General features: G+C 38.3%; 1 protein-coding gene and 1 long non-coding RNA gene across 3 annotated transcripts in view; one reads left to right on the forward strand and one right to left on the reverse strand.

Moving 5' to 3' along the window:
• The window catches only part of LOC124153661, a 779,682-nt gene that overhangs the window by 730,255 nt on the left and 25,481 nt on the right, over positions 1–23,946 (forward strand). The gene's annotated exons all lie outside the window — the stretch shown is intronic.
• Positions 15,381–15,908, reverse strand: LOC124153662. Its single transcript, XR_006863717.1, has 2 exons — positions 15,734–15,908; positions 15,381–15,648 (listed from the first exon to the last, which is right to left on the reverse strand). It is a non-coding gene; the product is annotated as an uncharacterized LOC124153662 (long non-coding RNA).

A 23,946-nucleotide genomic window follows, 5' to 3' on the forward strand; every position in this document is an offset into this window, starting at 1 on the left:
GATGACTACGTAATTAGGCGGAATTATCTTTGTTGAAACTTTTATAAGAATTTTAATTGACTTTTATGGTACATTACAATTCATTTTTTTTAAGCTTAAAAGACTTTTCTTAAAAAACTTAACGAGTAAATTACCACAGGATGTAAATCCAGACTGCTAAAAGAGACTCAAATTTCAGCTCATAGTTCACGTAAAAAAGAAGGATTCCATTTCTAGAGAATGCCTAGCAATTGTTCCCTCGAATGCTAAATGCAGCTGGCGAGTAATTATTTGCTCCTTTTCATTTAAAAGGTGTATGTTCCTCTTTGCAAAAAAAAAGAATTCTCACTACATTTTCGGTGAACATTTGATAGACTTTGAGAACTTTGAGGTTAAAATTTGTTGAATTATAAAAACGGCACAATTGCTAAAGCACTATAGGAAACTTTGCTTTTTGGGTTGAATGTCTCGGTCGAAGTATATTTTTTTACAGAGAATGGAAAGCGGTGGTACAGTTACTAAATAGAATTTAAATGTGGTAGTTACCATTTTTACTCAGGATCATAGTAAGCCATATATAATAATACATTTATTTATTTGTAAAATATTTATGATATATCCTTACGCTACAAAAAATATCACATTTTGTGATCTTAAACAGACTTATTTAAACATTCCTCGTGTTAAATTTTTCCAAAAACGATGCATCAAATTCCATATATACCTCTATAACCATCTACGCATCTATTTCTGATTAAAAGTTACTCGAAGTAATATTCTATGAAATCTTTCAAAGGCTTTTCTTGCTTTCATATCCTACAATGCAAAACAAGGAATAATCATCTTATTTTTCATATACCAGGGTGAAGGATGGATCATGATATATTTATTGCTTGCTTGTGAAATTCGTACATGATTTTTCTTTCCTTACTATCCCTGGCTTAGAATTCATTCAGCGATTCAACCCGAAGGTTAGTTTAGATATGTGATGGTGGAGCTCACCCCTACTAAGCGGTAGGCGTGTGAATGTGACATAATCTACAAACTTTTATTTCAGTAGGTAGCGGAGTAAGTTCATTCTATTCACCACCTCGCACTTCCAAGAGTTTGCTTGGGGTTATCCGCTTGCTTAAACCGACATTTGAACCCAGGATCCCTATATACCTATTTCGCAAACGAGCTCTCCGGCGTAGAATTAACGTATGAAATCCCTGTGGCAAGAATATGGATTATTTATTTATTTATTTCCATTACCCCATAAACAGCACATTTACGGCCTTTACAATGGGGAATTAACGATTAACAATGAAGGACATTCACACACGCCCATTATCAGGGTTTTAGGAAAAGTAACAGTCCCGCTCGACTTATTTTTCTGGAGGTATTGTAGGAACCGCATCTAGGAATTACCTATATCTAAAATTTAAGGATTTAACTTCATTATTTTCTGAAATATTTTTTTTGCATCAGGGATAAACACAGAAGCTCAAAGAGTTATCAGCTAAGCTAATAGTTGGGAGTGAAGTAACTTTCAACGTGATGCCATAATATTTAAGCGAGCATTAAGTTTGCAAAACAAATAAATAAAACCTGTCTAGCGGGAGTTATACGTCCATTTTAAGTTTTGATGACCTACGCTGTCATCTATTCAATGTTCCCCCACCAGAAAGGCTCATAACCAAAGTTTAGCATCGTTTAGATCCCTCCCTACCTTCATGGGCAGACCACCACCTTCCTCTCGCTGCCCACAAGGCTCCCTTTGGCCAAACATCCGAGGTATTCGGAGGAGATAGAGGCAAAAGGTAAAGGAGAGATGGTGCATGCGACGCCCTCCGTCTCCTCAAAATTCCGGAGGACGCGCGAGTCCCGCAGCACGCTCAACTATCCCCACGAACTCTCTTGCGGCAGTCCCCCACTCCATGTTGCGCCTCCTTTGCGAACCTATATCACATACACGAAAAATACTCCTACCACCCAGCCATAGAGTCATCCGACCATCTTGCACGGGACATGGTGATAACATATCAGCTGAAACACTTCTCTGTGGAAAGTATGACGATGTAAAAGTAGAAGAAGGATGGTACCTCTATTTTTCCCTTACAGCTTTACCCAACGCTATATACATGGCTTTAAAATTAAAAAAAAATCAGACGTATATTTTGAGTATTTTCCCTGACTCCAAAATTGAGGCATTATCACGAAATATCCCTAAATCTTTTCAAAAGGGTAGCTTTTTATTTACCAATTGAGCCAATAAATACTGTTTATATTCAACGAATAAGACCAACATTTCAGCTGTTTTCGAATGATGTGAATGACATTTTTATGGTCAAAACTTCGTTAATTTATGAGGAAACACAAAGGAAAAACGTTAATGGGAAGTAGAATGAACAATGCCTTGGTATGCTTGATGCATATTTATCTGTATTTAATATTATAGTATCTGATAAATTTACATGCACCCCAGCCAATATTGAGTAGCAAAATGGGAAATATTAATTACCAGCGACGCATTTCGCCGATTTTGTGAGCCTTCTCTTTGTGAGTCTGGTAGTCTACTAAGCAGGGAACTGGTCTACTGATCGATGGCTCAGGTTCCCATCCCGGAAAGGCATCCTATACCTAATTTATTTGCTATTCTACTGTCAATTTAGGGTCACTTCCAAAATATTTAGATTCTAGGGCACAGTGACCAGGTGAATCGTCAACCTATTGGGAGGAAACCTATGAGTAAATGAAATGGAAATTGTTGGAGTTCATTTTTTCCTGGTATCTATTACGTTACATTTGCCGAAAAATGTATCGACCATTACTTAAAAAATACTAATTACTTTTAAAGCGTATTTACAAATATTTGGTTCGCAACTATCGGAATCTATACTTTTTAAGCCGGACTTCAAAATTATATGCTGATCCCGTTGGTTACCCCAACTTATGTCCTGTTAATGCAAGGTGGTCCAGGAATTCAATCGGGCCCTGCTTGGAATGAGTTAAATGCATTTAAGGTGGCTAGTAAAGTAACTTATCTTGCAATGGCTTAGCTAGTGAGATAACCCTCCACCCACCTTTCCAAACCAACTGTCTGATTTAAGCGCTGTGAGAGAAAAGTCGATTTTTCGGTGTAAATACTCTCCACTGATACACAAGTCATTTTCCCGCGGATCTGATCAATACACCCTGAGCATTTCAAGATTGAATTCAAGTGTTGAAACAAGCAATGCAACAGGAGAAAAGGTAAAATGCGACTAGTGGAGCGGAAGTAATGCGTTCTCTTAAGAGGGAAAGCACCTGGCGCGAACTCGAGGAATCCGGTTTCGGAATCTCTACGATGCAAATGATTCATATGCGTAGAAGTTTTGCATCGCGTAAATTTTTACCCTCGATTTTTCAACGTGTATCCTTGGAAAAAATATATTGAGAATCGAATGCACATCGATGCCTAGGCGGCATCCCTACCGTGGCAGCCGCTCCCTCCCACTCCAGCTCGGAGTCCGCCCACCCTGACGCCGGTACTCACTTTCTCCTGGCAGGGGAAAGGGGACGGGAGGTCGCCGGCGATGCAGTGAAGGCGTGCCCCGAATATCTTGCCGCGCCGCCGGATTCCTCCTTTGGCAAAGGGTGCGCGCACGCATGCAAGCGGCATCGCCGGCACTTGGCCGCTTCAGAAGCACCACCGGGATCACAGATCGCGGTTGGGGAATGAAGAGCCGGGAGGGAAGATTACAGACGAGCTCTCGTGCGCATGCTATGCGTCCCATGCAAGACTTCCTATTCCCAACTGATTTGATACGCTCTTCCTTCTTAAAAAATGCAGGGTCACCCCTGTGCAAATTAATGCGGGACAGGTGGATGTTGGCTGGGTTATTTGCGTTGAGGAATTCCTCCATTTTCCTCCACATGTATTTTCCAATAATTGACGAATGAGGAAAAGTAGGAACCAGTTCGAACTTCCTCAAACGCAATTAGGGTAGTCAAATTGGGTATATTGGCCGGGCTTTTTCACGAAGGTTGTTGGATTTCACTCGACTTTTTTTTTTAGCCAGGATTTCAGTGAAGCATATACTTCATTAATTGAGTTAATGTTCACCTGGTGCATAGCAGAGAAGAAAAAACGAAAGGTAATGGAATGCCGGATCCACAAAACTTAATTACTATCAGTGGTTTATTGATTTATAGCTCAGGTACATATTCTCTAGGAAAAAGAATATTCATAGTACTAATTGTTTACTCATTTCCATTCTACGCGAATGAAAGCTTTTTCATTAATTTTCAAATTCGTTTTTTTGCACAAGCGACAACATGACGGGAATGGTGATGCACAATAATAGGCATCATAAGATTTGAAATTGTGCTTTTGTGTTCGTGCCAATATTACATTGTTACACGACTATCGTGACCATAGTACTATAATTGCATGGCTTTCACATTGTAATTTATTCCAGTTTCCAGGCCGTTTCAGTGCTTGATGGCAATATAACCCTTCTTAATTTTTATCATGTTTCATGTGTAGTCATTGTTCTTTAGCTATGCATAGTCATTAAGAGAGCAAATCTCTTGGATAAAAAATAGTGTATTAATTATTTGACAATGATTGATAAAATTCAAAAACAAAGTTTTCTGGCCTAAGAGACGTGAAATTCCTTCAAAATTATCAAATTTCGAAAATGAACTATACCCATACACAAAAAAATTTCTTTTTCTTCAAATGTATATGGCTAGAATGTATCGCTACCGTAACTAAATTTGAGCATGAGACTAAAAAATAAAAGAGTATTTTTTTACGATTAAAGATTCAGAGTACCATAACCGAATGGAGCACGTCTCAAACATGCTCATAAGCGTAGGAGATGCCTTCAGAGGGTGAGCTTGGATGAAAAGGACGAGGGGAATGGGAAGCTGGGAAGCTTTTAGATGGCACGGGCGGTTTAGATACGTTTTTGCGAAGCGCGAATTATCAAGGGAAAAGCTGGAAGCGAAACAGCGCCGACGGCCGACCCACCCGCAAACGCCCCTGGGGAAGGGACCACGCATCCCCTCCCGCCCCTCTGACGCCACCCCTTTGCCGCGGCACGGCGCTCTGGGAACACGTGCAACGCCGTGATAGCTTGACGCCCCTCAGAATTTCGGGCGAGATTAATTTAATCGAATGCATGAGGAGGTGGGGTCGGTGGAGGATGGGATTTAGATAGGGAAGACGGCTCGGTAGGAAGGGGACACGTTGCCCTCGTAAACCTGAAAGAAGGCAAAGGGTGTTTTTGCCAAGTCACCCAACCACTCGGGAAATCCCGGATAAGAGTGTGAGAGTTTAAAGGCGAATAGATGTCAATAGTTGTGGTTGTCATTAGTTTCAGTTTTATGAGCGTAGCAAATAAATATAAAAAAATTGAAACAAGCATATTTAATGGTAGTATTTTATGATTTTTAAGAGCCTCCCTAGAGGCTATTTAGTTGAATTTTTTGACCTTAGGATGCATTCCGCTGCCTTTAAAATGTGCTTCATTTGAGCGAAATTGCCTGGAATACCTACACACTTGAGCACATCCTAAAATTATACGCCTACGATGCATACTGCTGGGCTCCTTGAAATCACAAGGCCATCCCTGAATGTTGCACATGTCCTAAAAATATCTTTTTACAGAAAATATCATACGTAATGAATCCATTTTACACGATTATTAGGTGAAATAAAATAAGTATTCAGTATAAGTACATTTCACTTTATTTGGGCATGACCTTATGGTTCATAACTTCATAATCTTTCGTAAAACTAATAAAAACTGGTTGCATAATAACGGAATAAATGAAAATTTTCCCTGGAAATCCAAAAAAACAGCCTCCCAAGCTTTATTTATATAGCTGTGAGACAAATCTACATATATGCCGAGTTTAACGATGTATTTTGTGCATTAACAGAGTGATATGTTTTACACTTGATAGACTAAACTCACGAGCGATATATCCCAAAAGTAAACAAGCAATGGACTAAAAGGTGATTTATTTTGGAATTTCTCAGTTAGTGATCATAGCCTAATGTTTCTGTTGCATGTTGACGATAGTATTTGAACTCAGAACTCTTGGATCAGTGGCCCAAAACTTTACTTACTTTACCACCATCACTTGATGTATGTACTTTATCACCATTATGATCCTTTTAAGAATCCTCCTCTTAGGAATCCGTTATTAACTAAATTAAATGATCTACCAAACTATTATAACAAGTTCAAATACCGATTTTATACAGAAAATCATAAAAAATATTGAGGAATAATTGCAAAAATAAATGAAAATGTGCTCCTGGAAGCAGGGTAAGTTTATTTCAGTAACTGATTTACTGTAATACACTTTGGAACGTGGCGGATGAAATTGTAAATATGGTAGAAAACTATTTCCCGTGAGAGAGAAAAGGCGACAGCCGTTTGGAGCTGGACGTGAGGGACGCTCTCAGGTCAAGAGTGTTGGGAATGGGGGGGATGAACGCCTGGTTCTCCGGTAAGGAGATTAGCAACTTTTTGCTGGGTTCGGCTTTCACCTCTTCGAGAGCGACATAATGCGTTGATGATGTTTAATAGCATTAATCGGCGGCTAAATCTTTTGAACACAATAACAAACAACAGCGAAGTGAGTTAAGATGGCGTGAGTCCTACTAGGATTTATACAATTACCCCTCTAAAGATACGTGGATTCTTGCTTAGAGATGATTTTGATCCAGCTATAGCCTTGGTAGCGACTGGCTTTTCTCAGTTTTTAAGGCTGTCATTTTTCATGGTGACTTTACACCCTAATTCTTGTACATTGTAGTGGCAGTTTGAAATAGATTGCAGAATTTTTTTCTTTCTGAAGGAAGGACTTTCTTTAAGAAACATTCTGCAAGAAGAGAAATTCATTTCATAAATATCGTTCACCACATCCATTAGTCGTGATTACAAGCATCGATTGTGCTAATAATACTTAACAGTGATCACCGTCAAAAGTGCTTTGAGGGTATCACAACTATGTCATTGTAAAATGTAATGAATCAAAAATTATTTGCACATTTTTAGAATAAGGCACGATTCAATATTTTAAAAAGTAAGCAGTGCCTCTGACACGAGCAAATAAGGAAAACGGCTTAAGATAGTGGTGATTCAGTGCCTGAAATTCAACTAAAGTACTAGAGATTAATGATTATCCACAAAATATTACCTAGTAGACAGTATCCAACACTGTATATCTTTTTCTCATCGATGAAAAATTCTTGAGATCTAACTCTCCCATAAATTCCAATTATCACCATCGTCTGTAAATGACAATTTGCAATATCTTGTCTCAAAACCTTATTTTTTTCTTTTTGATTCAAGAAATTCTGGCAAAACGCTGTTTTTAGCCACATTTCTTTAGAAAAATTGAGAGTTTGACCTTATTTTGTAGTGTTATCTTTTGAAGAATTAATTCAAGTTCATAAACATGGTAGTAATAGAACATATATATTACTAAAGAAACAAGGAAAGTCACTTTTTTCATTCAGACAAGGTATTTTACCACATATCGTAATCCTCAGCCTAAATTCCAGTGATAACATCATGAAATTAACCTTGTGATTTATAAAGTCCCCCCTTTGAGCGTGGAAATCACTCTCTTCGAGTAAAAAAATTATTTAGCAGACTATTCTACGCGTTTGGTTCAGTATTTTCTTATATTCTAGCTTAATCCGCTCTGACATTCTCTATTTTCGTCGATCCCTATTTATTTTTTTCTCTCGAGTACCAGGATGGGCGACAATAGATGCTTCTTCTCTTCCTCGACGACGCTCTTCCGCGCGCTCAACCTCTTACATCCACTCCTGATCACACTCCACGGATTTAGCATCCTCCCAACACCTCCTTCCACTCGTGTCGCCTTGAGCCGCAATTTTTTTTCTGAAGGGGGTATCCAGTCGGGAAGTTGTTCACAAGCGAGCGAAGAGCGGCGGATGGAGGAAGAAGCGAGAGCTTAGCGACTCCGAGGCAGCGCTTGATGGGCTCCGTGTGGGGTACATATCGGGGGAAGGGGATACTGAGAGGGGCACGAGTTTTTGGTATGGAAGAGGCGATACCGGAATGCATCGGTTCGTTATATCGATTTCGACTCGTAAATATCGATTCTAGATCCCAATACTGTACCAAAACTCTCAGCGAAATACTGGTTGAGCATTAAGTCTTGGGAAACAAAATAAAGGATACGCTGCTGTATGTTCCATAAAAGTTTACTTAACCGACCCAGTTTTCGGCATTACACTATGTAATTTTTAACCTTTGAAAATTACATGCTTAGTGTAAAGTCGAAACTTGGGTCGGTCAAGTAAACTTCTGTGGAACACAAAACAGTGTATATTTTATTATGCTTCCTGTCACCAAGTTCCACCAAGTATCGCCATCCAGCCTTAAGTTGGTTATTAATTATGCTGTTACATATGTCATTGCTACTAGTTTTCTTTAAGACCACTTTCGGTACTGAACTTTAACGTGTACCCCCTTGGTAACTCCTAAATTGTCGAAGCGGTATTCCAGTTCCCGCCAGGTGTACTGTAACATGTGTTCTGACACAGTACTCACAGCAGCTTGTATCCAAGCCTTCAGTTCGTTTGCGTCATTAACTGATGTGGTAAAGACTCTGTCCTTGATATATCCCCAGAAAAAAAGTTATTATGTCAAACGGTTACTCTGTAATCAATTTTTACAACCAGGGCAAGACGAAATGCTCACCCGGAATGACGATACCCCATCTCATAGTGAGGTCAGAAAATTTCGTATTTGTAGAAGGACTACCGAGTAATGGTAAACCAAAGCAGCGATCATTAAGTAAAAGAGATGAGTGTTCAGGAGAAGTATATACCTAACTTTGAAAAGTATTTTTGGATCATATATTTGAATTGAGTTTCAGTTTGGGTCACTAGTGTAGAAAAATGTAATAGAGCTGCCCTCCCTTTACGACTACTATTTGTTGTGAAGAGATTGCTTTTTAATGGCAGTTATTATTGCAAATGTGGCATTATATTAATGGCACCTCTTAAATAGAAAGAATCCACCATAAAATATTCCTAGCAGAAATTACATACAGGCAGTAATAAGATCGCTAAAATTGGCATTCGCGAAAATCAAAGAGCCCTACGTAGGTATAAGTATCTTATATGACTTTTCGTGATCGATACTTGATACATGAACCAAACCGTAATATTTGGTGGTATTACCCGTCTCTATTTAATTCTGCCATATTATCATGCCTACATATTTTTTTTTACTTTAGCCGATTGATAGTATGATATTTGTGGAAATATTTAGCACTTTGACACGATTTTTGATGGCCTACTATAACGCATTCAAAAGATTCAAGCAGTAATCAGATCTAGGAAATCGGCATGCACGAAAATCAAGAAGTCCTACGTATTCATAGGTGTCCTTATTGAATTTTGGTGATCGATACTTGATCCATAAACCAAACCCTAAGAATTGGAGGTATCTCACGTCCCTAGTTCATAGTGCTGCGGTAGCACCAATTCCTTCTTTTCTCTTCCTCCTTGCTGGGCAGGTTTGAGAAAGGGAAAAACTCCTGGAACGGGCTTGGGAGCTCAAGAGAGAGAGTGAGGAGAAATATCCCAGCGGCTTACACTCGAATCTCGGTATCGAAAAGCCCTCACTTGCACGCAGGGTAAAACTTATAGGAAGAGATCGCGCGTGGCCACTCGTGTTACGGCGTTTTGTAGCGAGTATGTACATAAAAAGGGGAGGGTGAGAAAAAGACTATGCTCTTTCAAGGAGGAGGGGCTGGATTGTTAGGGAGTGGAGTTTAGTACACAGAGAGGAGTTGGAGGGTTTGTATGTTACTGGTGATCGGTTTGTAGCGACGATGCTGTGGGATTAACCGGCGTTTGAAGGGAAGGGATTGTAGCCACGATCTGAAAACGACGTCGACTCTTTCCTAGTAACTGCGTTATGTTGATACCGATGCCGTGGAAATGGATGCCCTCGTTTGCGTTTTATTCGATGAGGTATATCTATTTTCTACGAACAGGGGTGAGCTTACGTTTATCGTGGAGTTCAGGCGTCCTGTGCGGGAGCGTCCACGGATTTTTATTCGCGGGTCAAAAGTTTTTTATTGAGTGCTTACGTTTAAAAATGATTTGATGATGAAAAATGAACCGATTTCGTGGCGGTTGATTCATGAGTTTATATTTGAAATAAATGCCTTATGATGAATAAATAAATATAACATAGTATTCACATCAATCTTTTAATTTTACCTTTAGCTTCTTTTACGCCTTCCTTTATCTCTAAGATGGAAAAGGCTTTGGAACTGGTCAAGTAAAAAATTTAGGAAAATGCAAATATTTTTACTCTATTATACTGCATATTTGATTACATTGTATATTATTTACTTGCATTAAATGGCCAGCTTCTGAGTTCATGTCGTAGCATATTTTAATAAATACATTAGTTTAATATGCCTTTCCTATCGGGAAGTTGTGTCAAAAGAATACATTTACAGTATTTTTTCGTCTATATTTATGCTATTTGTGCAGGAACAGCGAAGAATCGGTAAAAAAAATCGAAAAGAGCAATCGGGAGAGAGGATAAGTCTGAACTGATTGGTACAAGTTGCGATTGCCATTTTGTGACGAGGCAAGCTTGTTTCAGAGATACACCTGGAAATGATATACGGGAAAGTCAAGCAATAACTACACTAACTCTTCCTAGATTGTTACCTTTAGTTTATCTTGTAATCTAATGAAATTTGACGCATAGAATATTGAATTTTAATTCATCATTTCATTCTTGATGCTGAAATTATGAATTTTTGGCGTTAACTATTACGATAATTGATCTATATTTAATTAAATTTTAATACTAGGGGTTTCATCAAGTCATTTTAGAATTATTTCCTTAAGTCAAACAAGAATTATTGCCTTAAATGGAGTTTGATGTTCAAAAACCGAGCTGTTTAATCTCCAGTTTATTAGTTGCCATTTTTCTACACCTGCATATTATGTGTTTCTACATCCGTACCAATGCAGTAACTCTCGGTTTTATTTGCTCAAATTCAAAATGAGATGCGATTTGGCATAAATTACGGTAAGATTTCCGTCCATATATTCATGCAAGGCGTATTTAATGGTGGTTGGTACTTATTTGATTCATTTTTTTCTGTTATGGACGTTAAATGCAACACACATGTATACATAGACTACATAAAAGAAACATAGAATGGGTCCCACAAGACATTTTAAAAACTATGTTTTCGTTCAAATATGTCATTGATAAAGCAGGAAATGAAAGAAGTAATCCAATGATATAGCCAAATTTCAGGCTTAGCCTCATCCTATGGTACTTCAAAATTTTTCTCTCGTCCTAATACTTCAGAGAAAAATTTAAACACTTCAAACCCTATGACTATGATAGAGCAGATCCTCATCCCTAAGCTGGGAAACGAATGAAGTTGAAAGACGTACTTAGGAATGGAGTTTGGACTTCATCCTTCATTCCGTCATTTCCAAACTCAACCAGCGTCGGCAGCATTTTCTTGTGTTCAAAAGTTCTCAGCTACCCCACACAAAAGTGCGTCTTTCCACTAATACTGCGGTTTGGAAGGGGAATGAGCGAAGGGAAAACTTGTGAGTCTTCTAATTTGCCGATACACTTCTTTCAAACCTAAAGCGCTTTCCACCAAATCCTTTTCGTTTCTCGCTTCGACGGCTTGCCGAAGAAGAAGAGGGAGTCGAAGAGGGATATATAATCTCTTTGGCGGAAAGGATTATGTCCCCTAAGGAAGGGAAGGAATTGTACAGGGCAAGGAACTCAAATTTAAGTGGGAATTCCAACGTGGGGATAATATACGTCGCTCCCCTTTTACATCTCTTACAATGGCGGAATGTGTTTCCAGAAATACGCTCGCTAGTATGAATGTGCCTAAGTTAATTGCACGTTTTGTTGCCAATTAGCGCTGGTTTTATTAAGCTGTGAAAGATATTAACTAGTTTATTAGTTAATTTTTCACTTATTTCGTGAACACTAGGAAGAATGCTTTGCAATCAATATTATTTTACGTATTTGCATTTTCATGACAAAATAATTAACGAAATTGAAGCATTTTTCAAAAGAAAAACTTATCATCCTAAGTTATTTGCAAGGAACATCTCCTTATATATTCGAAGTGTATATTCTAAAGCAAATTGAAGCTGGTATTAAAGTCTACGAAACTGGTTGTCTACGCAACCAACTTTGAAAAGGAGAATTAGTCTTACCTTGCCTGGGGATGGGGTAAGGGTGGACCTTATTCTTCCTTTCCGATGATGGTTGTCATGTCACAGCTTCGGAGATTTTAATTTATATTTCAATTGCTTTTAGGACATAAAATTTTTAATTTCATTCCTGTCAATTTTTGGTTCTTCTAAATTTTGGTTTAACGTGTTTGTCATAAAATATCCAGTTTGAATTACTAAAAACCTTCATTAAATTATGTTAATCCCGCATTATTTCACTGAATAAACTTCTCTTTGCAATACCAAGTTCATGGAAGTGGTTTCAATTATTTTAGTTCATTTTGTAACACATTAGCAGAATTTCATTCAAATTAGTATTCATGGTATAAATGAGCGAGTAAAACTCAGCATTAAAACTCAAAATATATTATTATACTAATTTCTGTTCGATTTTTTACTTACACTTATACAGTTACTCTGGCTGCCATATGTGAGTTTACAGGAGAAAAGAAAAGTTGGTTTACGCTTTCGTACATGCAAATCTAAAGACTCTGCCGTAAAGACGAAGGTTTGAGTGCTCGGAGGGCCAGTCGCACTGAAGATGTCTTAATGCCGAAATTTAATGGTAAAAATTATTGTAAGAGTAAGTTTTATCTGCTATAACTAGTGAAAACACAAACTGTGAATATTTTTAATGATCAACATTTTAGTGCACGCGCCTCCACATTAATTTCTTCTCATGTTACCCAATACATACTTTCATTTACGCCTTGGATATGGCATTATCCTTGTAAATGGTAATAAAGAGTCAAAGCATTTTCTTTATCATTTTCGAAAAAATAATATTTTCTCGGACATCGGAAGTAGTTGAAATCTGGCAAACTTTGAAGAAAACCTCAGTGTTTTTAAATGATGGAAATGGAAAATGAGCCTCACCCCAGTTTACTAAGAAGTAGATTCGAAGACTCCCGTCTCATGCTATATTTTGGCCTCTTCGAAATTTGAAAAGAGGGTTATGAATAAAATAGTGGCACCTCTTTTCCTCCCGTGCAACTTCCTGAGGAGGATTCGCCGTCTCTTCTCACACTCGCAATCCGATGCACGCTTCGACTCCTTCCGTCTCCTCTGCCTCGGCCTACTTTACCTCCTCGGCTCCGTCTCCACACTCTCGCGGGAACCCTCGCGGCGGGTTTTAGACGGAGTTGCCAAATTAGGAGCCCGCTCTCTATCCCTCCCTCTCTCGCTCTCTCTCTCTGACTCTTTCTCTCTCAGTAGGTTTTCGCAGGTTTTTCACGCCCTCCTTCTTGTGTTGGCGTTTTTCGACAGCGGTTTTTCCCTATTAGGACGAAAGTCAATATCCTTAGGTTTTTTCCACGTTTCATCACATCTTTTTGCATTGGTAAATGTAACTTTGTCCACTTTTAATTTTTTTGCTGCTTCTTAAAAGCGTACTTCTGTGTTTCTTTTGTCATATATTACTGCAAATATTTTCAATAGTAATTTAACAATGCATTAAACTGCAAGCATTCAATTAATGACGACGGGTTAGATGAGAGACTTTCCCAATCTCGCCCAATAAAGTTGAGTTATTATTATATAATTACTTCCACACTCGTTTCCTTTCGCTAACCCATCCACTTGTTTACTGCCCTCCTACATTCACTGCCTACGATTTGGGAATACATATTCTTTAATTTGGAAAAAAATTATATGGAAAGAGCTCTGTATGAAAGCTAAGATGGCTCCGTATGCCTCACAGATTAAGAGTATTGTGCCTTCATTTGTCCTTTTAGGGTCCTATATACCTGAAAATTTATAAAAGCAAATCCTGCATATTTCTTCAGATAGCAATAAGTATTTTTTATTTATCATGGTGACAGTGAAGCTCATCGTCAGGAACTTACACTTAACAAAGCCCGGGAGGTGTACCAAAAGGAGCATTAAAAATCAAGGATAAGTCAATTTCTTAAAGGCCTCTATACTCGGTGAATGATCATGTAATTCACTAATCCAGCAGCATTGAGAGATGATTCGATTCGGGTAGCAAAAATGCAAAAAATAATAACAGATACCGATTTAATTATTGAATAATGAACTTTACAGTATGTAATTCACAAAAAGAATCTTAAGGCCGCTTTACAAGATAAATACTGGAATGATCATGGTGAATGTCCATGCGAATAAAATCATTCGAAATGCCATTATTCAAGGTATCATGCGAGCAAAAATAGAGCAGAAGTTGAATAGAGGTTGAAAATTAAACATGAACGAAAGGGTAAAAGACAATATTTCCTTGAATGTTCCATTTTTACTCGCATGATACCTTGAATGATTTCAGTTCAAATTATTCATCCGCACGATCATTCATCCTATAAAGCGGCTTTAAGATTTTTTCCTATTTTTTGTGAAGTTAATAATTCAAGAATAATTTCTGTACCTTTGATTATTTTTTTGCATTTTTGCTACCCAAATTGAATCATCTCTCATTGCTGCTAGATAAGTCCATTACAGGCTATGATTTATTTATTATTATTTGGCATAACATGCTGGCATATATAACTTTTTTTCATCATCCCTGTTGAATACCCAGGGTATAATTGACAGGGAAACAGTATTAACACTAGAACCGCGGACTTTTTCGTATACCTAGAACCGCGGAGGGGGTCATTTTGACCCCTCGTCATTTCTTGCCATATTTTTAGTATTTTGGGTTTCTTTTGGATACTGCACTATGTGAAATGAATTATCTGAGATTTACAATGAAATTTGAATGATATATGGGCGGTATAAGCGCTAGATAGGCTACCCGTCTTGCACAAATAATGCGTTTTTCACATTTTTACTATATGTTCGGCTGAGGATGGGGAAAAAATTTAAATTTATTTAAGAAAAAAGAAACACTTTTATTGGTGCAGAGAAGCATACAGTAATGAAGAATGTCAAGTCAAGAAAAAAAGTCAAGCTCCAAGTTCCTTGCTCCGTACGTGCATATAAAACTGCAATGAAAGCTTCCAGTTCATCCATAGATACCGACCAGTCCTTGTCCCCAATTTCTTCACGAGCCCGATTTTCCGTGCACATCTTCATGTGATTCAGCATAGTTGGAGTTATCACCAAATCCCATGCTGAGCGAACATCACCCTCAGTGAAGAAGAAGATTGAAGACTAGCACGCCCCTGGCGAGAACCACCTCGTCCTCGTACCTGTCCACGAGGAGCGGCAGCAGCAGACTCAAGCGGCTCGTCGTCTTCAGCTGGTGCGACTACAGCATCGCCACGTCCTCGATGGCCCCGAGCACCACGGTAGAGGCCCTGGGCAGTTCCAGGGCGACCCCGTCCCTTGAGCAGGAACTGTGGACACGACTTGGTTCACGGGAGGCTGTATTTGGGGACCACGTTCACGTCGTAGTGTGCGGGTGGTTGGCGGCTAATAGGGAACGTACTCCTCACCTTCATTACCTGTACCAAACAAAATAAATGCTTTATGAAATAGATTTGCAACAATTATCAAAGAATGCGAGTAAAATAAAAATAGGAAACTTACCAGTGTCTTCGCTTGAATCTTCAGTCAAGGACTCTTCACTTTCTTCCTCTGCGTCAACGCCGCCGTCATACACTACAACAGGATCATCCTCCGCCTCAGAGCAATCCTCAGGCACATCCTAAAGTTGCTCGAGAATACGAGGGACCTGTTCTGCGGTGTATCCCTTTGATCGACGCATCGCTGGGCGTTGACCGGAGTATCACCCTTGAAACGGTATTGCCCGTCGTTCAGCGCTGAGCGATGCAGCGCAACAATCGAACGGGTGAGACGAACTGCCGCGCAAACTTATGAATTCGGGTGAATTGCGAAGTATTACATTGTAATTCATGTAATTGAGCTGACAACTACAATGACGCCACATTGGTAGGGGAGGCACGGTAGGGGAAGGAAGGAGCCTTGAGTGGGGGTAGCCGAGGAAAGGGGGGTGCCCGGAAATTTTCGCGTAGGTCCATTTCTACGCGGCTCGACTCTCACATTCTTTCAGGCGTCCGCTGGGCGGGTTGCCTTTATCTGCGGCCTAATAAGAAACGACAGAGGTAATCCATGCCATTCCCACACATTCGACCTTCGAAAATTACGCTTGCGGTGAATTTCTGCTGCGCAAATATAAAGTTCGGGAACAACAACAGAGCAGGGGTCAAAATGACCCCTACCGCGGTTCTAGGTATATTGTTGTCTAGTGTTCACAAAAATAGTCCTAGAGCGTCGGAATTTTGCACGAATATGCCTTTATACAATTCATTAAAAGTCAGAAAATGTCAGGTTTGTGAAAAGAAAATTAAGTGCGAAATTTACATGTTGAAAATCGTAAGGGGTCAATTTGACCCCCTCCGCGGTTCTAGTGTTAAGGGAATGAAATCCCCCGAAATATAATTACTTCACTGGGATTATTTCGTGCATGCTTTTTGCATCACTAGATAGAGCCACTTTCCCTTTTTCGTTAATGGATATCCGGCTCTCTACTCGCTCAAAGCCACGTGAACCTATGCAAAATTTACGTATTTTACGTCCTTGTATGGGCGGAAACTTTCTCTCTGCTCAGCTAACACGGCGGTTGCATGATTCTGATTCGTCCCGTAATATTTTGAATGATTTGATAGTTAGCAAGATGCGTACCTTTTTGGTTATAATCATCCAGTTTTATATAACTCTGCGTAACTGATTTATTCATCTATCCCACGATATTAGTTACGATAATGTTTCCCTGAACTTTGCTGTTCATGAAAGGAATTGAATATATAAGCACAATCTTCGGTTTGCCTTACCACGGGTCAAAAACCCATGCCACGTTGGATTAATGCATTCCCAAAGACAATTTGTTGTAGCCCTTGTAACTCCTTAATATTTTTTTTATTTTGAAACTTGAAAAAATGAAGGTTACTATGTAGATTGTGTATTGCTTTGATTTAGCGTTTATTTTTAATGTGTGCAAAATTTACGTGTGTGCTACACGCAGCCATGCGTAACTGAATATTCTGCTGAAAAGTAAAAACTGAAAGGAATACTTTTTTGTACACTTGGGTTACAAGGACAAAATGTCTTTCCACCTCATGAGGTTGCGGGCTTAAGCAAAAGATTTTCTCATTCATAATATTTAATGAAGTGGTATTGTAAGAGGACCTGTGCTGTTGATAAGATTTGAATGATCGCCATTAAAGGATACACTTTCTATACATATATTACGAATACGCTCTCAAATATGAAATGCCAAGCATAAATGGAGTAATTTGTTTTCATTTGACAACTCCTTGTTTTTCCAGCTTTCAAATATGACTTTATCAATTCGAGCCATCTCTCTAAAATGCTGAGCATATAATGCACCGAAGGAGTAGGTAGACATGCAAAAAGATCCGGATGGAATTCTTTTAAGGATTAGCCGATTTTGACATGCAAAGTATTTTGCTTCACTTTACGCCGCTTAAAACTTTTAGATAGCCAAAATGTCGCGTGAGAAGAGATTTAAAATAGCCGAGAAGATTACCTTTGACCGCTCACTCAAAAACAACATCTGCGGTTAGATAACAGATCTATAAAACGTTCGCCTTCTCGTGATAGAGTCCATTATTCATTGCAATCATAAAGTAACGTAATCATCTGTCTTTATTTTCAGCCTATTATTTAAATCTACATTTTATCCTCCATATATCTCAGAGGGTGTTTGGCAGGAAATGATTTATCGCCAGCATGCAGCATTCAATACGCTTAATGCTAATTACATGGTAATTAAAAAATATTGCGATAAAAGTAACATGTAAAGTAGTGGTGTAGACTCCCACCAAGCATGCATTCATCCATTCAAAACAAAAATATAATACAAATACTTTAAAATTACATCGAGAGCTATACTTTGTCCAGTTTAATTTTCGACCAGTTTACTTCGTGGAAATTCATTGAAATAAGGTACAAACAGCGGTAGTAATTTTCCACGCTCATGAAGTAAGTGTGAAAAATTACTACGGATGTTTGTTACATTATTGATATACTTTTTTCATTATTATTGCTTACAGTTGGTAATTATAATACATCAATCCCTTCAAAATGCTTCTGCTCGGTCAGAAGAAGGAGCACGATGAATAGTAGCAAGCCTAATGAAAGTAAATAGTAATGTACACTGTTTTCTTTTAGCCTGCTCCTAATGTATAGGGATATTGAAACCCTGACGAAAATAGCGCCTACATACACCCTTTCTCAGTGTTTCTTTCCCTAAATCACCGATTTTTCTCCTGGAATCACCAAGTCGAGCTGTTTTTCTTTTCCTTTCTCCTCAGAGTTCGAATAATATTTGATCCGTGTCCTTCCTTCATTTTTCTTTTCATCGTCTGCTGTTCCGAATTCGCACGAACTGAGGAAAGAAATAATAAAAAATAACTCAAGCCACCGAGACCCGACGCGCTTCGTCTCGAATGCGGATTGTGAGAATGATTGTGGCTTGCTTTATATATATCCCTCCCTCTCTCCAGCCGTTTGCTCCACCACCGCGCTTAGAATGAGGAAAAGGAATTGCCCGTCGTCAATACGGCTCGATGGGAGTCAATCCCAAGCGTCTTGTTCATCCTTTATATGCCCTCTCTCCTTCTTTTACCCCTCCACCCTCCCCATCTCCGTTGCTAAACCACGTCACTCCATCTCAAAAACTCGCTTCCCCCCCCCCCAATCTCTTTCAAGCAGTGGCCGCAGCAGTGAATGTGCCCCAGTGCAAATAAAACTTTCTTCATCCACCCTCTTTCGTCTTTTATCTACACTCCTCTCTCTCTCTCTCTGCTGAGGGTTCCGCCGCGCATTTCAATTAGCTCGTTCGTATCTCTCTCCGCCATTTTCTCGATCAAATCAGAACGCACCAAAGTGTCCCTTCACTTTTGTGTATTTTAGTGAGCATTGTCCGTCTTTTCTCTTTGTTTTCCTCCGTAACCGGTTTATACGCGTTCAGAGTCTCTGTATAAGTCACTATTAATCAGAATGTGAACAATTGAAGAAATGAATGTGGTGTTAAAATTATATGCGGAGTATCTAAACGCTTTCAACGCTTTCGGAAGTTCTTCACAGTAATATTGGTAGCTTCAAAGTTCATGAGTAATGTAAATATTGGAAAAAAATATGTATCTTTATCTTTTAGAACTGCCATATAACCCTTTCAGGTGCTCATTTGTTAAACTACTTCGTATTTTACCTGAGATCCTCAATTTCAGTATTTTTCCCATGAAATTAAGTTGGTTGCCATTCAGGGTAGCATTTCATTATTCAGGGTATATCATTGAATCTCAAAGAGAGATTGAATACTTCAAAAATTTGATATTGACTATGAAAACAAATTGGTAAAATCCAGGTCTGTCAACTGAATTTGATATTGAAGAATTTACTTTTGCTGTAAAAACCATGGTAATGAGATATTTTCTTCTATGAATATCTTGTAGCTGTAGATTCAAATTATGCTTGCATTATGTTGCAACGGTGATTCTGCAGCATCTTTGCATGGTTAGCATCTGGTTCGTTAGTCCTTAAAAAACTATGCCCTACTTGAGTTTTCATCGTGCAACGCTTTAAAATAATCCATACATTTTGTGAACCAACCAGTTTCAGAATCCTATTTTGTATTCTCCATTTCAACTATAATTTTTAATGAAGCGTTAGCATAGTACAGAAATCAAAAGACTAAATTTTTTCATCTTATAAAACAAGTTAAAATGATTGATGCTGGCCGATCAAAAAAGTTGAGCATAATTTGCAGCCTTATTTTGAAGGTACGTATTGCGCGAAATTTCGCCGTGCTACATATCATTCCTGCAATTTCTACGATTTCAATGGATAACGTGATCTCAGCTTCCTAAAAGTTTCCTGATTGAACTGGAAGAGTCGACTGAAGGAGAGGGTCAAATGAGCTGGTGGCCCTCTGTGCCGCCTTTTTCGCTAAATACCTCATTCTTGAATCGTGCCTCAAGGAATCCTCTCGGGAAATCTTCTCTGTCTTTCTCGGACACGTTTAATTTGCATTTCATTCGCCTTTCCTTTGCATTACGCATTCCGAGAGAATACGCGCCAGTTTTCTTCAGTCTCTTCCCTGTGAAACGCTTCCACTATACAGAGGGGCCCCAACGAAACCGTAATTGTGTTACAAAGTCACTTTTAAGTTCTATTGAAGAGGCAGCACCGACCGAGACCTTCAACAAACCCACGATTTCTTCTCCCTTTGTCACCATCCGGAAACTCCCCGCCACCCACTACATTGCCTGGCCACTCGTGGTCACCTGATGTAGTTTTTTTCTCTTGCCCTGGCTTCAAAATCAGAATTTTATACTATGGTAAAATCAATTACCTGATAGGTCCTTGGAAAAAATATAGCTCTAAAGAGATTTTTTGGATTCGGGCTTGACGCGAAGATTTTATTATTTTATTTGCATCCTTGAATCAATTTCAACTCACCTTTTCCACCAACCCTCAATTTCAACCGCACAGGAGGTAAAAACAGTTTTGACTCTTTCAATTAAGATTAGAATCTAATGGTGCTGAAGGCGAACTTTTATTGACCATTGTGAACCACTATAGAATTTTTTTCTTCATTGGTTTTAGGGATTTTCCTGTATCCAGTTTTATTAGATTCGCGATTTGATGCAACGATGACAAAAATAGTCATAGATGAATACGTGGAACTGCCATATTACACAAAAAAGCTTCAGAATTAAATCTAGCAATTTAGTGTGACATATCAGTTGAGTTAAAGAATTTTCCTATCAACCCTTTTAACATTGGTAGCGAAACATCTTTGGATAAATTGGTGCCTATTCTATGCAGGAATCTCAGCTTTAATCGTGTAAGTGCTATTAAAATAGCCATTTTGGATGTGCGGTGACTCACTGCGGAAGGATCCAGTCAATCACGTGAGTATTTCAGTTTAAATAGGCTTATAAACTGTAGGTACAGATTGGATAAATAACAAAGTTTACGTACGTAGAATGAGCATCACCATCGATAGCATTGACAGAAGGTATATTTTAGTTGCAGTTTTTTACAAAAAATAAATAATTTTTATTGAAAAAACAACGCAAAAACATCGACTAATGTTTTCAGTAAAATTTTATGATCGAGATTTCGTATTTCATTACTAATTTTTAAGCAAACATAAAAATAGCTATGCCTAACTTAGTTGTAAGGTCAGCATTAATCATTTAAATATAATGTGATACAAATCGCCGTTTATCCAGGTTTTATTTCGAAGTACTTTAAACAATATCATCAGTCTTCCGCCTTTCTTTTTTCGTGCGCCATACGAAAAGAAAATTCAGATAGCCAGGTCAAAAAATAATATACTTATATTTTTAGCTACAGCACGTAACTATCAGTTTCTTCAGAAGCTAAATTCACTGTCTTCCGAGATTAACTAATGAAATCGCAAGACCTCACATTAAGTGTGTTATTATATGAAGGTTTCCTTTAAAAATCACCACAAGAGATTTACTAAATTGAATAAGAATTTGCCGTTACCGTACAAGTAAACCTTTTTAAAACTCTGGGCTTTTTTTTCACTGGCGTTTTTGAAGAATTTTTAGAAGAAGTTTATTTGCATTTCAAATTACATCCGGCATCACTTCATGGAACTTTATTTTATTTATTAATAGGTATCCAATGAACCTTGATGTTAGTACAACTTTTACCGTCAAGTGGCATCACCAATTACATTTAATTTAATGAAAGTGAATCGTAGTCATAAAAACTGCTGTTAAATTTTATTTTACAAAATAATGCTAGTGGATAAGTTTGAGAGATTTAGAAGTGATTACTTTTGAGCCATCCTTTTCAGTCTTGAATTAACTTATTCTATAAATTATTTTACTAAAACCTCTTTTGTAGCCGTAGAAGAAGATAGAAAACCTCCCGACTCGAGTCGGGGAAGGACGTATTGCACAGCTCAAACTAGAAAACTACTTTACTCCGAGCGCGTAGCTCCAAATTACTTCTCGTCTCAACTTCCCTCCTTTTCAAAACTTCTCCTTGTGTACCGCGCCTCCGCTGTTTGGTGGTGTGCGACTTACTCAGGCTCTCATCTTAGCCTCTCCTTACCGGCGCTCTTCCTTCAAGGGCTTGCTGCCTGGCTGAATGATTTCCCCTCAGCATCCGTCGCTAACCCTTCCTCCTCCAGGTCACCCTCCAGTTCTCTGCATATCCATCTCCCAATTTCGATTACCACATCACCCCAACTCCATCATTCCACCACCCTCAGTGCGACGAGTTTGGGGAGTCAACGGAATTTGGCATGGCACGCTTATCCCCATGCACATTTTATCGTCAAACTGATCTCCCTCCACCTCAAATGCATTGGAATTGAACGAGTTATTCCGCAACCAACCCCTCCTCGTGCTCTTTATGTGAATACTGCAAGTTTTCTGTGCAGCCTGGCACATCTTATGGAGTGTATTGAGCACCACAAATCAAGCGAGAGGCTCCGTACCCTTATAAAATTAGAAAGCTTGAAAATAATTTTTTATCTAATAAGCAGCACCTGTGAGTCGTGGATTAATCTCATATTTAGATATAAGTAATTATGTTAAAAAACGTTTGATGCTGAAAGTAATGAATATCTCATTTTACGGCATTTCGCATGTTATTAAATGTGTACTCACGTAATTATCTATGATTTCGCACCTTTGTGATAAATTTTCGTAAGTCTGCGTTCTCACAAAGTTGTAATTTGCATGCTAAGGTTATAGTAGAGTAGAGAATACTATGACGAAGCCATGTAAATTACTTTATTTATATTAAAATGGATATATTTCAGATATTTTGAATAACAGAATTAAATTTGGCATTTATGCAGAAGATGTATCTTTGGAAAAACAAATTAATTTTTCCATCCAACGTAGGCACCGTATTAGGCTAATTAAAAATATTATTTGTCGTGTTATAGAATCAGACTCACTCCTCGCTGGAAAACTTTTGATTTATATCGTTGCTAGGAATATATTCGCGGATAATGTTTTCTAAAGCATGGTGACATGATTAAATTTTCACTTAACGCCAGATATTGAATGCATCGATGTCCCGTTCGTAGCCCCGTGGACTATTTACTTCTGAATATTGAATTCAAATCTAATTACAGTTATCCCTGTTTACTCGCCAGCTTGTAGGTTAGATTACAAAATCAATTAATTAATGCGGAAGCTTTGAGTCCTGATTTAATCCAGTTCCCATCAAAAACAGTTTGTAAGCTGTTTTCGTGATTGAGCTGCACTATGAAATAGGCCTGAAAGAGATAAACACGAAAAATGATAACCTATTGGCATCTAAGCTTCTTAGTGATATTATTATTAGCTGCCTCTATAACCCTATTTTTAATTCCATGAAAACTGCATTAAGTTACTGGGTACTGTGGGTTACTATAATATTATTTCACGACAGTAAATTCTAAATAAATTTTCGAACGTCGGGATATGAATTATATATTCTGTAAACAGAATTTTTGGTAGTATCATGTGGCCACTCTAAATTTTAATAACCTAGTATTAGTTCGTCTTCCCAATTATTTATGTTAAGCTTAATTTTTACTACACAAACTATATCATCTAGCATGGCTATTTCTCATATCAGGATATATGTTTTTGCCAGAATTTATATGATAATTAGCGTTTAATTTATATTTTAGGGCGAAGCATAAATCGCCCAGAATATAAACCAAGACCTAACGACCTAAATAGATTGCAGTACAGAAATTATGTTTCAGGTGT

Source organism: Ischnura elegans, chromosome 2 (genome assembly GCF_921293095.1).
Source record: "Ischnura elegans chromosome 2, ioIscEleg1.1, whole genome shotgun sequence".
Classification (NCBI taxonomy): domain Eukaryota; kingdom Metazoa; phylum Arthropoda; class Insecta; order Odonata; family Coenagrionidae; genus Ischnura; species Ischnura elegans.